Below are 14,374 nucleotides of genomic sequence, written 5' to 3'. Positions count from 1 at the left end.
TTTTTATGTGCTAGAAAGCACTCATATCTACACACAAACACACAACATTAACCAGTACCTCATATTCCTTTCCATCAAATTCATTTCAATGACTTAGAGCCACTGAGCATGTCTTTAGTACAACAGCCAATGAAATATTCTCAAGAATATCACGTGACCGCAAAATACACACACTTCATATACTCTTAATGATAGTCCGGATTTTTTTACAACATTTATGTCATAAATGACAGGTTTTATTTACGGCAAAACTGTTTAAAACTTCGATGAATCAATCAATGTAAACAGTCTTTAAGTTTATACTAATTTAAATCGATAAATGGTATTTCAAAACCAGGTGAGTGATCTTACTTTATTTTCCGAATGAAATTTAATGTATAACGACTCGCTAATATAGTTAGGTTGTTTAAAGAAGTGAATATCACTCATGCGTGAAGTCCAGCCCATTTTCGTCGCAATGGCTGTCTAGATAAAAATTATAAACAAAGATTTCGATGTATAATGAATATAATCCCGATTTTTCACGGGAGAACTTTGATGAGTTAAGGATCTACATCAATTGAAAATATTGAATTCAAAGAAAATACTGTCAAACATTTTTATTATCAAATATTTAAATCGTAGATTTCGATTGTTTAACTTTTACAACCTATTCAATAAAGCGCAATAAAAAATTAATTAATGTTCAAATGTTGAAAGTAAAATCTGACTGATTCTTATCGAAGTATTAGAGTTGTAAAATTTCAATATTTTATTATCAAATCTTATCAGTGTTAATTTTCTTGTAGACCAATAACCTGCCTTTGGTCAAAGATTTGAAGGGCTGTTGACCACGAGTGTAATTACCTATTTTTGGAGGTTAAAAGGGACAAAAGGGGACAATATGCGTTCTTGATCTACAGCGATCAAACAAGGTAGAAATCTTTGATGTATTATAGATAGAACATTTTGTTACGTAATTTCAGCTGTATCACAAGGTGAAATTCCTGTCCCCGTGATAACGTACAATGTCTTAGCTTGTCCATTTGATCTGTAACCGAACTCAAAGAATCACTTGTCTTAAAATGATATATGACGGTTGTAAATACTACAAAATCAGTCACAGATAAAAAAAAAGCAACATCATCAAAACGCGTGTTAAATCGCCTTAAGTAGAAAATGTCCACCGTCTAACATTTTAATAATATTTTCCAACTTGAAATTATTTTTATCATCCTTTTACGTTTACACTTTTTTTTCGTACAGAGTTTCGCATTAATTTTTTAAAATTCAAATTGGGGCATAAACTATTTTTAAGATTTAAGCCCTTCTTCGGGCTATTGACTTTTCTAATTTGAATTGTGTTGAGTAAAAGATTTATTTGCGACAGCTATCAGGAATAAAAACATGTGAAGTGGTTAAATTTTATTTGGTTATATCATTTTATGGCTACTTTAAATTCATGATCCCGAAATTCTATTCAAGTCACGCATCAACTTTCCTATTTTATATCATATAAATTTATACACACTGTACCCGTTATAATACAATTAAAGATATTGTTATATTTTAGGGTTATTACTTTAGTTTACCAGCATTTAAGTGACCATGTTTTTCCATGAAGATTGTTTGCAACTTTCTTCCTATTAAAATGTACACAATTAATTTCAAATGAAATAAAATTCTTCAGTTTTAGTTTAAGTTAAACTAATGTTATTATCGTATTAACATTTTAGACATGTATATATATAATTAATTTTATGAAACAGATTCCTTTCACACCACTGTAAATAAAGCAGCAGCAATAAATGATCGAGAGAAAAAATAAAATAACAAAATTAACTGAATGAAGTGTGGAAAAAAATCAGGGCTTAAAAAGGGATAAATGACAGTAACAAAAGGACTTCACATATATAATCTAACAAGATATGAAAAACAAAATAAAAGATTTACAATTTTAATAAAATACTTAATCATTCAAGAAATTTTCGACAATATGAAAATAATGTGTAAAGATATAGATACTTTGAGCATTTGAAGCGGAGAAGTTGTTAAAATTGTACATGGAGATTTTGCTGAAAAGCTGTGGTTATGCAGACGACTCATAATTCAACCACATCATTAATTATTATCATATTACGTTCAGTAAAACAAAATAAAAACAAATGTAGATGAATGGTTTATTACTAGAAAATATGAGCTTGAAAATGGCTGAGTAAGCACAATTTTAATTTAGCTGTGTTTGCTATACTAAATTAAAATCACCTATGAGAAACAAAATGATACTTAATTAATGTACTACATTTACAATATTATCATATAGCATTTATTTGGAAGCTTTCACATTATCTTTGAATATGTTTGAAGTACATTGATATAGGTATATGTATATTACTGCTAAAGTGAATCGATTATAAATTTGAATTTTAACATATTTTAATAAATATAAAACTATTAAAAAAAATATGTAGACACAAAATTATTGTGCAATTTCAATATAATATTACTGTACTGTACTCTACTGTGCTGTGCTGTACTTTACTTTACTTTACTTTACTTTACTTTACTTTACTTTACTTTACTTTACTTTACTTTACTTTACTTTACTTTACTTTACTTTACTTTACTGTACTGTACTGTACTGTACTGTACTGTACTGTACTGTACTGTATTGCATTGTACTGTACTATAGTGTACTAAACTGAAGTGTATTGCATCGCATTACACTGCAATTATGTACTGTACTGTACTGTTATACATTGTGTTTTAAGAAACTGAACTGTAATGTACTCCAATAAACTGCACTGTAATTAACATACTGTATTTGATATAAAATAATTAAAATAAAATAACTAGAGTCACAATTATACTGCATTTTCATAATGATATGTGCACGATATTATAGAAAGATAACAATATAAACTGTACAGTAAAGTAAGAAACTGTATTTCAAGAAACTGTACTGTATTGTAATAAACTTCTGTACTATAATACAATGTGCTGTAATAATCTGTACTATACTGTAATATACATCACTGCACACATTATAGAGTTTTGTTTTGATAAATATCTACATATGTTCAGTTAAAATATTATCAATTAAGACAGATTCCTACAGAGTCTGCGATAGATATTTGTTTTAATTTCACACATCTAATTGATACTAAAATTGAATAGATATGTTTACATGTACGTTTCATTTGTGTAGATTTCATATGTAAATTACATGTATTATTTTCTTAGCATCTAACAAATCATTTGAAAAGTTGTTCTACTGTGAAAATAATAATGCCTTGATATATTCCGAAAGAAAAAGAAACTATTGCTGAACGATTTACATCGAAACTATTCATTTGTGTTCTATTACTTAATTACAAAATTTAAGATTTTATTACATTTTAAAAGAAATCTTTTTTTGTTTTCTTTTTGCATCTTTAACAAAATATATAACACTTGATAATTTTAGAAACATTTTATATTGGAGATTTTTCGAAAATCCCATTTTACCAGCATATTTTAGCTCTAGTCAAATTATTAACAGTTTTGAGATACACAAAGATGCATAAACCAACCACAAACCACAATTTGTTATACATTACATTGCGGGGAATATACTTGAAAAAAGATTTGATTTCAAATTCTAAGTAATGTCGGGGTTAGAAATCAATACCTTAACAATGTTGTATTAAATTAATAATATATATTACAAATGCTTTGATATCGAATTAAAGACCGTAAAAACTTACATTTAATGACATTTGCGCGAAAATTTCCTGTCAGCAAATTTAAATGATTTCACAGTATTTAATGTACTTTTAATTATTTGTTGCTAATTTATCTTAATTTAGAATAGGTACTTGTTAAGTATTCACATATATGGATATCAGAGGTCAACTGAATTTTTACTTGTTTACATTTTAACGCTTTATTGTACTTGTACTTATAAAAGTATTGATATGAAATGAAAATCTTTAAACTTATTTTAGTTGTCAGGATCAAAAAACGCTCTACATGTGCTTAGCTCTGCTTTCCGTGCGCAGAATATTAAACATTTAATAGTGGCTTCGAAATAAACCACAGTGTCGTTTCAACGAAAAATATTCTTTACAAGAAATGAACGAAATGTTTTTCTCTTTACAATGCATTATATATGTCATTATCGTACATGAGATTTGTTATCCAAAATTATAGGCGTCTGGATCCCTGTACATTATTATTTAATGAAATTCACACATATACTTCTTAAAATTAATTATCATAATGTATTTTAATCCTTAAACCATCTGTAATTACATCTTGCGGAAATAAAACAAGCACGTATATGTACTTCAAAGTTTATATTTTAAAAGGTAAATGCACTATAAAGAATGTGACATGAATTTGAAAATGTTATATACACTTTTAAAGTCAAGTCTATATTTATTTCATTGACCGCAGACATGTAGTACAGATTTTGTACATTTTGATATGATTAAGGCTCAAAACGTAAACGTCGAAGATAAAGTGCGCTGCAGCCTTCCTTTTGCCTTGAGTCATGCACGAGGGTACCGTGCGGTCAAGGAAAAAACTGATGGTGAAGCTTATAAATAGTTAGTTGTAGTGAAGTTTGCAGTCGCGGTTAAATATGATGTTTGTAAAAGGATATTGATAGTTGTTGTATTACAACAGTGAAAAGCCAATCATATTGTTTGTCTTTTTTTGTTTTATTTTGGAAATTTGTAAAGTAAAGGTGTAATACTCAAATTGCATATTAGTATTATTAGCTAGTTAGTTACGTAACTTTGCAAACATGAAACAATACGATATACTTCAAAATATGATCACATACCGTCACCTTAGTGCAGAGACGGGTTAAATCCTTTAAATTTAACAGGAACAGAACAGAACAGAACAGAATTTTATTTCGTAACGTATACAATACAGTATCTTGTTACATTACACATATCAAATATTATAAATAGATAAACACATGATATAATTCAAAGATTTACAGTATATTGGAGAATGAACATATATTGCTGCGAAAAAAAATTGATTTTGTATAAAATAAATGTATATCAGAATAATCTCATTTTTAATATCAGAATAATCTCATTTTAATATAAAAATTAATAGCGAAATCTAAACGTTAACAATATTTATGAAAATAATAACAACATTTTAACATTACATTTTATGTATAACCTAAGCTTATCAACATATCTTTTCTTTTACTATTTGCAAAATAAATAAATTTACATAAATTTAATAATATAGACTTTTCACATGACTGAAGTAATTCTATGAATTTAAACATGCTAGGTTTTTTATAATAATATCTTTTAATGAATTTAGTGCGTATTTCCTGGTACAAATTACAAACAAGTATAAAATGGAATTCGTCTTCAATATCTTGTGTATTACAAAGTTGACATATGCGCTCATGTCTTTCAAGTCTGTTTCTACCATATCTTCCAGATTCTATTCTTAAATTATGCGCAGATATTCTGAGACGGGTTAATTGTTGTCTTGATTTCATACACTTAATTTTATCTAAATAGCATTCCCATAGAAAAATTATCCTTGATATATCTATACAAATGTATTTAAAACGTTATTATTAACAATATCTGAAACCATTTTTGTTTAAAAACATCAATGACTCTTTGTTTAAAAATATTAACAAATTCTTTTGGATTATAAAGTTCAGGACAATTCCACACCTCAGAAAAACCAAATTCATCTAAAATTCCTTTTACTTTATATGCCCAGTTTTTCACTCCTTTTTTACACTGATTTAATGTATTTATATACACACATTTAACAATGATATTGCTTGAATGTATCACTTTAAACCAATATTTTATTATGTGAACATATCGATTAACATAAAGTGGGTATCTTCCAAGCTCACCATAAATTGCTGCATTACAAGAGCTTATTTTCACACCAAGAAATTAACTTGCAAAATTTCAAGTGTAATCTCTCTATATCTTTAGATTTTGTAAATCCCAGACTGGACAAGCATAATTTATGATAGAGCCGACAAAAGCATCAAATAATTGTAAGGAAACAGAAGGGGATATTTCATACTTGTTAATATTACATATTAAAACATTCATTGCTTTCAAAGCTTTACCTATAAGATATTGATTGTGAAGTACAAAGGACCCAGTGTAATTAAATACTACCCCTAAATAATTAAAATCGTCAACAATTTCCAAAGCTTCATTATTATAAAACCAACGTTCATCAGGAGTTTACCAGTTATTGCACTAAGATGGCGATACATGTACTTCCGAACATACAATTTGAAGCTTCCAATTATACGTTTTAAAATACTACCACCACAAAATGGATTTTGTTTATCTACAAAAAAAAAAATAATGTTTATACCCTTGTAAGTAGTTAAAATAATTCATGTGGATATGAGATTTATATATTTCATTACATTATGGACATCTTACATAACTTATACATGTATATGTTAGTGCCTAAATTTCAAAATGTAAACACGTGTAAGCACATAGACTCTGGCGTTTGATAAGTCACAGGCACGGACACCTAATATGACAACATATTTTTGAAAATCTTAAAGTTACTTTAAGGTTGATTTTTAAGTTAAACATTCCGTACATAGAAAGACAAGTTACTTCCAATGTGTTTAATGAAATATCAGCTCGATGATATGGTGAAAGGTTTTGTCTGTTTTCATCAATTTATTCTTTAAGTGAATTGGTTCATAATGGATGATATGTAATACAATTATTTATTGTATGGAAGGTATGTCATACAATAAATAATTATGCTTATTGTAATTAGTATAAGATATAGCAACGAATCACGAAAAGATTATATATAGATGTTGTTGGAAAGTGTGAGATACATGATCTGATATTACATTATCCATATGATAGATTATAAATTGTTTTTCAACAAAATATTATTATTCATCATATTTAGATGTTCATACTAAATAACTGTCAACTGTATATTTTTTCAAGCAATATTTTATAAGAATATCCAAATGATACATTTATATCCTTTTTATAAACAATTGAAATATCTATGAAAAATGGGCCCACTGTAGACTTATTCACTTTAATTTGATTTTAAACATAATCTTACTTATTCAAAAATAATCATCGAAAACTTTCTCTTAAATATACATACAAATATAAAAACGACCCATATAGAAACCAAGTCCCTTTATCTTAAAATAACAAAAGAAAGAGGAAAATAAAAAGAGCAAAACAAAGAAAGTATGGAATGCCATAAAATCTATTTTGGAGGAGAGAAAAGAAACCTCATTCCTTAAATAGAGAAAGAACAGAGAGTTGAAAACTATAACAAATGACAACAATATTTCAAGTTCGTGAAACTTGTGCATAAATCACATCTTTTGATATTTTTTTTACATTCAAATGATTATTGTACGGATTTCCACTGATTAATCTTGCAGTTATAAAGCCCAAAGTTTTATTTAAGATGAAAGTTATTATCATTCCTGAAAACAATTTTATGACATAACCTTCTTCTTTGAAGCCAGTCATCAACGGTCGTAAAATCGCAGCATGTTGCACCGGACAGCTAGAAAGGCATGCTGGAAACCGTTCTATGTGTAACAGCTAGTGAACGTATTAAATGGTATATTCGCTTTTTAACTTTGTTCAGCGGAATCTTATTGTTCGAACCAGCACATCATATTGTAATTATACTTTATGATGCTGACATGTTTATGCAAATGTTATAACACAGAGCCCAATAAATGACAAATTGTGTATTTTATTGCGTCTAATAAAATTTTATACCTCTGGAGACATAAGTTCTCTTTAAAGCGCCCCCGTTTTTTCTTTCCTCCAAAACAAACATTTTTTGTCCATTTCGCACATATTTGACTTACTCTGTTGCAATTAATATGATTTTGATAAGAATTTGTTATTATTTATTTACTTTTCAAAAACATACAGTTTTATATAAAGATAAATTATGAAACATTCTTTCAACTTATATGATGACCGACTCAAGTTCGATATGAAATTATGTCAATACCAATCTAGTTAAATTTATGTTTATAACTCTACAGTTCAAGCTTTGTCACTAACTTTCAAGTTGGACTTCAGTCCTCTCCTGGACTAACCAGTGTCAGTTCAACTTGACAGAGCGCGTCAGAGACAACAATTAGACTTAAACCCACGGCCCATGTGTTAAAGACATGGATACCTAAATTTCTAGGTTACTGACCATCTTGATTATGGTCAAAATTAGTAAACTATCCGTAATGCTAAAGTTAATATACCTTTCCTTGTTTCTGTCGCACTGGCGAACTACTGTAGCACTAAGTTATTTTGTCCGACTTATCTATCTAAATTCAGTGACGAATAGTAATGCTTTGTACATTGCATTTAAGCGGTGATCCATTGGTACAACACGCGCTTCCGGATCGACATGTCATTGGTTCGAGTCCTATCTAAGACGCAACTAATTTCCACCAAGCAAGAAATTCACTGCATTCCTAAACTCCTCTCAGGGGGGAAATGGGCACCCGAGCGATCGTTTAAAGTTCATGTCAACATAACGTTGGTTGTCATAAGCGGAATGAAAGACTCATCAGGTAAACCGGAAGTCTGATTCTAGCGACCTTTGGTCATTGGATTACTATAATCAAACTATTGGTCTGGTGCCAATGAGCTTGACACATGCATTTGGGCTAAAACTTAAAAAAAATATATATAAAGGCACGTGTGCAAAGGAAGCTGTCAAAGTATCAATTAGTGACTATTAGCAAAATTTTACACGAGAACAAATTAGACAAACTCCGAGCTAGATGCTTTAGGTTGATAATAAACCGCTAAGTCGGGATTAGTAAAGGTCAAAGATGTAAAACGTTGATTAATGTCGGATTATATACAAAAATACATTTGTCTGGTAATCTGGTGTTACAGACATTACGTCATCTCAAATGTCACAATTGTTATAATAATAATGAATAATTATCATAAAATATTATAAATAATTATCATGTAAATTGTCTCTATAGTCACAATAATGATAAATAATTATCATGTAAATGAAATAAAGTTATCATGTTTGCATCTATTTTTGTTAATCATGTTACGTTAATTTTGATAATCATGTTTTGTTTTTCTTTTTTATAGTGTTTTATCTGACAAATTCATCTACCTTTGTCAGGCGTGTGCTTATCCTATCTATGAATATAACACTGTTTTGATTTCTATTTTTTTTTTGGCCTTCTGCATGATGATTATAATAATAATTATGATACTGATATAACGTCTATTCATAAAACTGTTTAATCGTGTTATTTCTTTTTTTTTACTTCTGATGGTAACCGTGTAACAGCTATAACTTACGATTTAACCGCTATAACCGCTATAACTGTTATAACGTACGGGTAATCGCTATTTTCGCTCTTATAATATCATCTATGTACAGTGTAATCGCTATAACAAAGCTTACAGTCGATATAAGAGACCGCGTTACCGCTATAAGATACTATCAAATCTCTTTAACGCACAGTGTAACCGCTATAGCAAACCGTGTATTTTCTGTTGCATAACGTGCAACCGCTAAGACATAACGTGTACTGGCTTTATAAGATACCATGCAATCCATATAGCATACCTATTAACCGTTATAACATACATTATAACTGTTATAACATACATAATTACCGCTATAACATACATAATAACCGTTATAACATATATAATAACCGCTATAGCATACCATTTGACCGCTATAACATACCATATGACCGCTATTACATACCATATGACCGCTATAACATACCATATGACCACCATAACATACCATATGACCGCTATAACATACAATATGACCGCTATAACATACCATATGACCGCTATAACATACCATATGACCGCTATAACATACAATATGACCGCTATAACATACCATATGGCCGCTATAACATATCATATGACCGCTATAACATTTCATGTGACCGCTATATTATGCCATGTAACCTCGTTGACAAACCATGAATTCATTATGACACACCATGTAATCGCTTTGGCATACCAAATCATCGCTAAAATACACACGTAATCAGTATGATATTTCGTATAACATACCATGTTATCGCTATATGAAAATGCCAAATAGAATCACCTTAATAATTTATTGAAAAAGGTTTTGTTATGCATAAATGTAATGCATATACCAACGTTTTATAAAAAAAAATACAATAATTCAATTGAAGGATTCAGCCCATACAGTTGTTTGGATCATTTTCAAAATAGAGTCCGGAGGACAATGGTTTAAGAAATTGGTCATTGTTGCTGCGTGGTTCAGGTCTTCTTAAAATAACTTGCACTTAATGCTGTGTGTTCGAAAATCTTTAGGAAAATCGGATTTCAGGTGCTTGTCATTTGTCGCTGACTACTAGAACCTTATGGAAATTCAATCGTTTTACTTATGTGTCCAGTCATGCCCCGAATAACGCACATGACGCCATCTGAGGGATTCTTACAAAGATATAGCTGGAACGCAGCAAAATGACCTTAATAGTGTTAGTTTAACTTAAAATCAAAATGAATGAATGAATGAATGAATGAATGAAAAATGTAAAACATATTATAATTATAATTATAAATAAACAACAACACTAACAGCAGTCACAACAACAGTAACATTAACAACAATTCAAATTAGGACTGCAGCATGTCCATTTTCTTTGAAGCGTCTGCTATGTTTTAAGGACAAGATATGATTTCTTAATCTTCAAAAGAAAATAACAAACACTAAATTATCGTCTGCTAATTTAAAAAGGTAGGGTTGAAACAGATACACAATTCTAGGAATTAACAGATGAAACTTCAGCCGGCATGTTTAGAAAAAGTTGAACTTCAAACAGATTTACCTTTAATTGATCAAAACGGTTATTTTAACATATGATGTTATATAACAAAACAGAACGACTACAAAAGAAAGAAAGAAAGAAAGAAAGAAAGAAAAAAAGAAAGAAAAAAGAAAGAAATAAAGAAAGGAAGGAAGGAAGGAAGAAAGAAAGAAAGAAAGAAAGAAAGAAAGAAAGAAAGAAAGAAAGAAAGAAAGAAAGAAAGAAAGAAAGAAAGAAAGAAAGAAAAAGAAAGAAAGAAAGAAAGAAAGAAAGAAAGAAAGAAGAAAAAAGAAAGAAAAAAAGAAAGAAAGAAAATCTACCGGTTGACAGAAAACTGTTTATGCTGAAAACTGCATTACCTAAAAACATAGGAAATGGTTAAATTAGATTGAAAAAGGCGGTGTCGTGTGAAAAAAAGCTTATTATTTTTGCAATCCTTCTGCATTTTCATATTATAACATAAGTGCACTGTGGATACCACAAGTATGACGCAATGAGAATATTTGTAAATAAGAACAATATTTAAATTCATATTTACAAATATTTCTTGATATGATTAACAACTGATATATACACATTTATCAACAATAAAACATTTTTCTAGCTCTTTAAACATCGATATAATTTACAAAAACATCTAAGAGAATGAATTAACACTGCAAATAAAAGACCATAACTGCGCAATAAACTGAAAACGAATCTTTTCTGTAAGAAAAATTCAAATTAAAAGAACATGATTTTTCAATAAAAACAGCACGGAAAGTGAGTAATTATGAGATATGCGGAAATTTATTACACGAAAGAAGCACTGGAATTTTATCCTTTATATCAACTGCTGTACACTAAATGGATGGATGGATGGATGGATGGATGGATGGATGGATGGATGGATGGATGGATGGATGGATGGATGGATGGATGGATGGATGGATGGATGGATGGATGGATGGATGGATGGATTAAAATTGAACTGAAGTCAAATATTAAATGCAATAAAAGGAAATTGAAATTGAATTGAAATTTGATGAAATTAAATGAAATTAAATGAAATTGAATGAAATTAAATGAAATTGAATAAAATTGAAATGAAATTGAAATTAAATGAAACGGAAATACATTTGAATTGAAATGAAATTGAAACGAAATTGAAATAAAACTGAAATGAGATTTAAAAAGGAACTGAAATTACAGTGAAATTGAAATGAAATTGAAATGAAATTGAGCGATGGTATTGAAATGAAAATTGAAATGAAATTAAAATGAAATCGAAATGAAATTCAATAGTATAAGCTTAGTAAAATACACATGACAGATCACGTCAAACACCATTTCATTAATTATATCCTTCTTCCGGTACATACTAGTATATGTACCATGGGTATGATGTATGTAATATTTTTAAAAACCGGAAGTCCATTATAACAATACTAGTATTCAATAATTTAAAGCCCGCCCATGATCCATTTAAATCGTAGCATTTGTTTCGCAATCATTAATAAACGAAATCTATTCAAATTATGACATATATATTTCTTCTTGTGATTTGTTTTAAAAAGATCTTATGTCAATCTTTCTTATTTCTCTTTTGTATTTCAAATTAATTTGCTACATTATGTAAATACATGATTGTACAAAAAAAACATTATCAAGGTTGCTGAACCTATCAGTATAGAGGTGTCAAGAAAGAACCATTTAAATCATAGCCCTTTGTTTTATAATTATTATTAAACGACATCTATTCAAATTTTGACATAGATATTTCTATTTTTGATTTGTTTTAAAATGATCTAATGTCATTTTTTTTTCTAATTTCTCTTTTGCATTTCAAATTGCTACATTTTGTAAATATATGTACAAAATTAAATTCTAAGTTCTCCAGAACGATCCGTTTAAATCAAAGCACTTATTTTTTAACTTTGAAATTATTCATGAACTAAGCTATATTGAAAAAAAATCAACAACTTTTTGAATAGGTCAAGGCTGGTGATACAACGTTTGTTAAATGAATATTCATAAAAATTAATTGCTGTCACTTAAAGTTAAATTAGACAATGAATAAAGAGTTTTTTATAATAAACTTTTAAATAAATAGTTTGTTATTAAAATGCATAAGTTATTTTCTATACAAATTTGTTATTAACAATGTCTTAGGTACTCGTACCGACTTGATAAAAGAACATAATTTCCAGGTTCCAACATAGTAACTCTAAATGTACATTTTTTATGATTTACTTGATGATGTTGTTTTTGGTGTTGTTTTTTCTCTTTATATTTCATGTTTGATTTTAGAATTAATTAGTTTGCCGTCGTCGGCTTGTCGAATTTTGCATTTTTATCTAAAACTGTAAATATAGGAAGTGAACATTTAATTTACAAAGAATATACAAATATCTTAAGTGAAACTTATGATCAATAACATTAATAATAATAATTATTATGTTTTTATATAATGCACAAAGTAAAATATAAAATATATGAAATTCATGCAAAAACTAATTTAAGAAGCGACCAGTAGGTAGATTTTGCTACTTTTCAATAACATTTTGATTCGAAAAAAAAATGTTAAAAAATCTCCAGTGATTATTGGGTAAAAACATCGTTAAAAAGTAAATCTGCCATTTTTTCTGGTCTTGAAGAAAAAAACAATCATTTCTCAAAGTCAAGATCACACGGTTGTAAATAATATTTTTCGACAGGATTTAGCTTAGTATATGATAAAAGCAGACATAAAAGCCCATTAAAACACGACCAAACGTAGAAAACAGAACGACTGATTAATGGTTTTAGTATAATTTGAGTCGCTGTAAGGGTGCCATAAATTCTCGTTTAGAAGAGTTTGACTTCTGACCACTGATATTGACATCGTATCATGACAAGGCGATGATGGGAGGCGATAAAATCTCGTAAACGTACTTTTTTGTCCGGAATAAATTGAAACTGACACTGCGATACGATAATTTGCTTGTATTTTTTTCTTTTTTTTTCTTCTTCTCGAAAACTGTGTTTTTTTTTCATGCATTGTTTTATACAAATGTTTTTATATGTGATATAACATTATGTTTGGCTTGATATTATGCAGTCATTTACTTAAGGTTCCTTACAGTGAATTGGTCTATTTTGGGTACATTTTTAATGATTATTTCAAATATTGATAAAAACAATACAAATGTATCATTTGAAACTCCCTATGAAATATTGTTTTTATAAAATATGTTGATTGTATAAGTGACTTTATATGAACAATTATATGATATGAATAATAACATTTTGTTTCTATAACATTTGTTTCATTATCTGCTATACCTAAACATGTAATATGCAATCATGTATCTCACACTTACCAAAAACACCTATATATATTTCTTTCGTGATTTTTTTGTCTAGCATGATACTAAAAACTATTAACATACTTATTTATGGCGTCACAGCCGCTTTTTATTGACCAATTCACTTTAAACATAGTATTCAGACGAAACTTGTAAACAAAATCTAACGATTAGAAATATATAAATGAAATGAATTATATCTTTC

The 14,374-nt window shown here is 28.6% G+C and overlaps 1 long non-coding RNA gene across 1 annotated transcript in view; it reads left to right on the top strand.

Moving 5' to 3' along the window:
• Nucleotides 1–198: 198 nt before the first annotated feature.
• LOC132739020 (uncharacterized) overlaps nucleotides 199–14,374 on the top strand; it is a 53,179-nt gene continuing 39,003 nt past the window's right edge. The window contains exons 1-2 of the long non-coding RNA XR_009626946.1: nucleotides 199–337; nucleotides 789–914. This is a non-coding gene — a long non-coding RNA (uncharacterized LOC132739020). The remainder of the gene's footprint in view (nucleotides 338–788; nucleotides 915–14,374) is intronic.

This window comes from Ruditapes philippinarum, unplaced genomic scaffold (genome assembly GCF_026571515.1).
Source record: "Ruditapes philippinarum isolate M1 unplaced genomic scaffold, ASM2657151v2 ctg1_1_1_1_1, whole genome shotgun sequence".
Lineage (NCBI taxonomy): Eukaryota > Metazoa > Mollusca > Bivalvia > Venerida > Veneridae > Ruditapes > Ruditapes philippinarum.
The sequence above is the reverse complement of the archived record's forward strand: the minus strand, read 5'-3'. Positions and strand labels throughout refer to the sequence as shown.